The sequence below is a fragment of the Ornithodoros turicata genome, chromosome 1 (genome assembly GCF_037126465.1).
Source record: "Ornithodoros turicata isolate Travis chromosome 1, ASM3712646v1, whole genome shotgun sequence".
NCBI lineage: Eukaryota > Metazoa > Arthropoda > Arachnida > Ixodida > Argasidae > Ornithodoros > Ornithodoros turicata.
In genome coordinates, this window is record NC_088201.1 from 103,514,371 (window position 1) to 103,520,370 (window position 6,000).

Genomic DNA, 6,000 nt, shown 5'->3' on the forward strand with positions numbered 1-6,000 from the left:
TGGACACTACAAATTATCATTCAGATGTGAGCTTCCTACGCAGCTTGACACCACGCATCTTCATAACCATTTGATAATTCAGCTTATTACTTTTTCTTTCTTTTTTTTTTCAGGTACTGTCTGGGGTGGGCAGCATTGCATCCTAATTTGTGAAGATCCTAAGATTTGCCTTCCAGGAGACGAAAAATCGCAAATTTGCCTCATTTGAAAAATATGGTACGTTTTGGGAACCTCATAACTCTTCCACCAGTTGTGATACCCGAAAGTAATCTACATAATTGTGTTTGTCTCGAAATGCCCTTTCTTCGCATAAAGAGTACGTCGTATTGTGAATTGGGGTAACGCCCCCAACAGTCTTTTTGTGAGGGATATCTACGGAAAATTCATAAAAATTCAACAGCGCGCATCACATATATTCCTATGCTCGTAACATCGTTCATTTTACTCACAAACGGTCATCATGACGACTCAAAACAGCACAAAAAAAAATTGCTTCAGAGCTTAACTCTTGCTTAACTCAACATCGTTAGCAACGTAACTTCGACCATCTCTGAAGCCTTTTCTTTTTTTTTTTTTTTGGTGCTGTTTTGAGTCGTCATGATGAACGTTTGTGAGTAAAATGAACGATGTCACGAGTGGGAATATATGAGATGCGTGCTGTGGGATTTACGCGTTTTCCGTAGACACCCTTCACAAAAAGACTGTTGGGGGCGTTGCCCTAATTTGCAATACGGTGTACTCGATACGCGAAGAAAGGGCATTTCAAGACGAACAGAATGATTCAATTCAATTCAATTAGGATGTGGAGATGGAGAAAAAGCTGTAGGACAGCTTGAAAGTTTCCCATCCCCAAAGTTTGCACTTGGAACCAGCACGATAAGAAGCAATGCCAAAGTTTAGCCTTCAAACTAGTGCAATAACAAGAAAACAATGCCCAGTAATCATACACACTACACATATAAAACACACAATGACGGTTCCAGAGGTGACTGCAACCCCAGAAAATGAGGTGGCTCAACTTCAATGCCATGTTCAAAGAATCTATTTAAGGTAAAAACCAGACTGTATAGACCATAATTTGTACGTTAACGCGGAAGCTTCCATTTTTGTTTTGCCAAACATTTCAAGGAAAATCATTTGCCCGTAATGTAAGAAACCTTATGCATTTCTCTGTGCATACACATTAAGCGATAGTTATATAGACTTAACACACTTACAAGATTAAACTTTTTAAAATACGCTTTCACAGAGTCACAATAACCAATAATGACCGCGATACGAATTATCTTATTTTGCATGATGTGGAGGCCTATATAGACTATCCTTAGTTGTCGTACCCCCAGATTAAATTGCAATCTGCGAGAAACTTCATGGGCGTTTACGTGACTTCACTCTTGGCGCGATGAAACGAAACTTTGGTATGACGTCCGTTGATCCCTACCATCTTATCACCACCGGTTGCCATAACATGCCTCTTCCCTTTGTCTTTGATTCTGGTGCCTATATTTGAACAGAGTTTATCAACCATCTTTTGTGTTAAACATACCCCAGTGCAAGGGACACAAAGAAGAAACGAACACGGAGTGCACTGATTGAAAAACGGAAATTTTATTTGACAAAGAAACACGCTTATAACGCTATGCAGGTGGGCATATGTCGGCATTTTCCTAAGAGTTCATTCAACATGACATCATGGTCAGTTTTCTGCAAAGCCCATCACATCACCGTCATAAACCATCACATCACGAGCCCATCACTCAACTTCAACGTCAGAACTCATCACGTCATACCCCATCATTCAACTTCAACTTCAGAATTCATCACATCATAACCCATCATTCAACTTCAACTTCAGAACCCATCATCGACTTCCAACTTCAGAAACCATCACCGACTTCAGAGCCCATCATCAGAATTCAACTTCAGATCCCATCATGGTTTTGAAGTTGAATTCCTATGATGGGTTCTGAAGTCTGTGATGGATGTTGAAGTTGAAGTTTGTGATGGGGCTTTGAAGTTGAATTCCTAGGATGGGTTCTGAAATTAGTGATGGATATTGAAGTTGAAGTTTGTGATGGGGTTTTGAAGTTGAATTCCTATGATGGGTTCTGAAGTCTGTGATGGATGTTGAAGTTGAAGTTTGTGATGGGGCTTTTAAGTTGAATTCCGATAATGGGTTCCGAAGTCGGTGATAGGGTTTTGAAGTTGAACTCCAACAAAGGCCTACGTTGGGTGTGCCCGGCTGCAGGATTACGACGCTAGCGTCATGTTCGCCTGTGTTTGTGTGGGTTTCCTGGTAGTGGCTGCAAAAGCGTAAGCGAAGGAGGGGTATTCTGTTTGGAGGGTGTGGTCAGCCTGCACTCGGTTGGACTTGGAAGCAGGGTGTACCAATCAAGGAGGAAAGGGAGGGATGTCACGTTTGACCTCCGCTGTCGCACGTGAACGGCGGCAGGAGGTATGTTACTTACGCGGTAGGGTTGTTGCACAATGCTGCGCCCGTTCTTGACAGCTAAGCAAGCGCATAGCACATTGCACGTTCATGTCTTCGTACGACATCCTTGCCTGCCGGCACCACGTTGCACGTTCATGTGACTTCGTACAACCGCCGTGTCTGCCGGTACATTTGCACGGTTATGTGGCTTCGTGCGACTGTCTTTTCCGCCATGCCATTTGTCACTCGTGATGCGGGGGTATCAGCTTCAGTATCGCAATACTTCGTAGCCTGTCACTCAGTATTACATGAGTTCTTGTGACATGATGCTTACTCACACTGAAAATAGCCATCATGAACGAATTCAGCGACCTGTGAATGATCCCCTTCCCTGGACATTGTTTTTACTCTCGTTCTCTCGTTCATGCAATACACCACTGCAGTGGTTTATCCGGAATCCCAAGCAGGGGGCGTGGTCATTATTACAGCTACGTGATAACAGCTTTACACGTATAATTAGCGCATGTCATTACAGCTGAAATAGCAAGCCAAACTTTTTTTCTTTGTGATGGGGGTGTCACAGGAATGTAGGAGGGTCTGGATAAATCACAGACACCAAAAACTGAGAATCTGCCCTCGGAAAAGTGTGACCTATTCTTTTTCCTCCGAGGGGGGTATATACGGACGAACACTAAGTGAATCCTTAACGACCGAGACATTTGGACACATGTAGTACATAGAGAATGTGAGGCGCAAATTGAAGTGAGGACTGCAAGGAGAGCGGAAGACCACCAATTTACAGTCCGTGAAGCAGTTCCTTTTCCTCTCTCACAATCTGTGAATATATATGTGTCGACACAGTTTACAACAATTCCCACTCTTGGCTGTTTCTATTTGATGTTTGAAACAAACCCCTCATCATAATCACTTGGCTGTACTGTTAGTCAATTTTTGGGGTAACTTTGCCGAAGTATTATGAGCAAAGATAGAAATTTCTATTTCGCTTCACGTCCAAGCAGGCAGAACGCACAACCGCGGTCTCCTTCTTTTTATTCTTCTTCCTTCTTTCTTTTTATTTCCTTTTATTTTGCTGCTGAAAAATCCTACGACGTGACCCCGCCCCTCGCACGTGCGTGGCGCCAGCAGCCTGTATGCTCCGCCTTGCTGCAGCGCGATGTACTGGATGTACGTTACCACAATTCGGACGTGCGTCTGAGTTACGTCGCAGTAGAGCGTTCGTTTGGAGTTCGTGGAGTGCATGTTTTAACGGGGAGGGTGATAAGACCACGCTTGGCAAGGTTCTGTGAAATGTGCGCGAAAAATGGGACCCGCAGAATTTTAAATTCCAATGTGTGCCCAATTGACAAGGTATATTCGGACCTCCGCTCCCAACTTAATTTTGGCATGGTTGCAAGAACGTTCATTTCTCACTTAATTTTATTTTCAGAACTTGAAGGTTGTAACTTCGTTACATATTTAGCTCAATGACGTAACTCGTAACTAGCAATTTTTGGGTGGTAATTAGCTTCCCCATCTCTGCTGAAATGTACGTTATTGATGATGGATACCTAAGAAATAGCAGTTGCGTGCTCTGATGGAACACTTGTGTCCTATGGATGGTACACGCATGCGGAACAGATGATTCCCCAAAACATGACCTATGCACCTCAGATAGATAAGAAATCTAAGTGTGTGTGTTACATTTAAATAAAAGACGTCCACAAAAACAATGTCAGCCCGATGTCCTATTTGAATCCCAATCACACAAAGAAAAAAAATCAATCTAAGAATACACAAAATAAGTATAGTAAAACACAAGTGGTCAGCACGACAGCAATATACTGTCGTCTTATAAAACGCGCATACGCGACCGAAGGCGAAGGCTCAAATCCAAACCCATCTAATATACACATATACGCACATTATAGCTGTAGGCGATCAAATGAGTCAAATAGAACAACCGCAACGTGCAGACCGCGCCACCGCAGAACGCCAAATCTCCTGTCGATCTAATCCACCGCTTAGATTTGCAACATAAGTTGCCTCCGGCTACATGAGATTGCCCTCCGCGCCCCACTACGCTACAGAGTAACGCGTTCCAAACACTTTCCCTCTCTGCGTCCGCCGATACCCAACGAGAGGGTGAGGAAGTCCGCCAGGCATCTGCAGTGTCTGCCCACACCAGACACGAAACGCGAAGCGAATGGTCGCTTGGTGCACTCCAATACACATTTGCCATCCAGTCCGCACGCGTTCGCACAACTAACAGTCACGACACGTGGACGCCAGACATCGACTAAACATTGTTGGCTTCATAACCTATTATGAGGACCCTGATACCTATCCGTCATCTTCAAAACCATCGCGCTGACTTCAGAACCCAACACACGGACTTCGACTTCCAAACCCACACACGCTGACTTCAACTTCATATCCCACCACACTGACTTCAACTTCAAATCCCATCACGCGTACGTCAACTTCAAAACCCATCACGAGGACTTCAATTTCAAATCCCATCTTAGCCTTTCATTCAACTTCACCTCACATCACGCCGTTCATTCAGCATCACATCATTCTCTATGAGGTGATGGTGAATGAAGTTGGTGAAGGCCATCATGAATGAATTCGCAGACGTATGCTCCCTGGCCAAGTCGCGTGGAAAGGCATCCAGGACACGCTTGGCCTTGGATCACTTGCTGAAAGAAGACCCAGGATGGCGCATCTCTTTTGCATGGTTTCTGGTGCCACTGAGTGAGTATTTAAATTTTTATCATCAATCAGTCTTGCATCACTTTATCGTTTCACTCCTTCACTCTGCAGCAGCACATTTCAACTTAGAACTGATATTATTCCCCGACCTATGCAGGTGGGTCAGCCGTTCGCTCAGCCCCCAGCTTTTCCCTTTCTTGTCGTGCACGTAGAACGATCTTGCTCTTAATTAAACTGCAAAAAATAAAGAGTTGCTCTGAAATAAAGTACAACAACCACACGGTAAGTCGACATGGCTTCGCATTTTCATATAATGTTGTAGCCCGTCTGCGAATACCACCTTATTGCTGCTTTCTGAGTGGACAGACGCTTTGTCACATGCTTTCACCAATCTTTTCTTTCTCCCATGCGCAGAGACATACTAGGTATCTTCGATTTGGCTGCACTAGTTGAACTAGTTCATACGGGGCAGCCCTTCTGTATTCGATTTGTCAGTGCCGCTCTTGCCCTCTGCACTCTGGTATTCGTTTTGTAACGGTGCAGCCCTAGATCTGCACGAGTTCACGGGCAGGCTGCACTTGCTGGATAGAAAGTGCGCGCGTCTGCACGCGGTGCAGACGACACGTCTGTAACGCTGACGGTTCCCTGATATGTCTGCAATACCATTTGCTTTGTCGCGATAAACACGTGGGTAGCGATAATGCGGTCATATCTGAGACCTACCGAACAGATGATTCAAATTTTTGCCTGCATGGGAAGCATATTACGCCTGTCTTTACAGTGTTGGAAAAAGGCGCAAGCTTTGGAGCGGCCGAGAATCGTTTTTCTTTTTTCTTTTTCATGAAAATATACAGAGA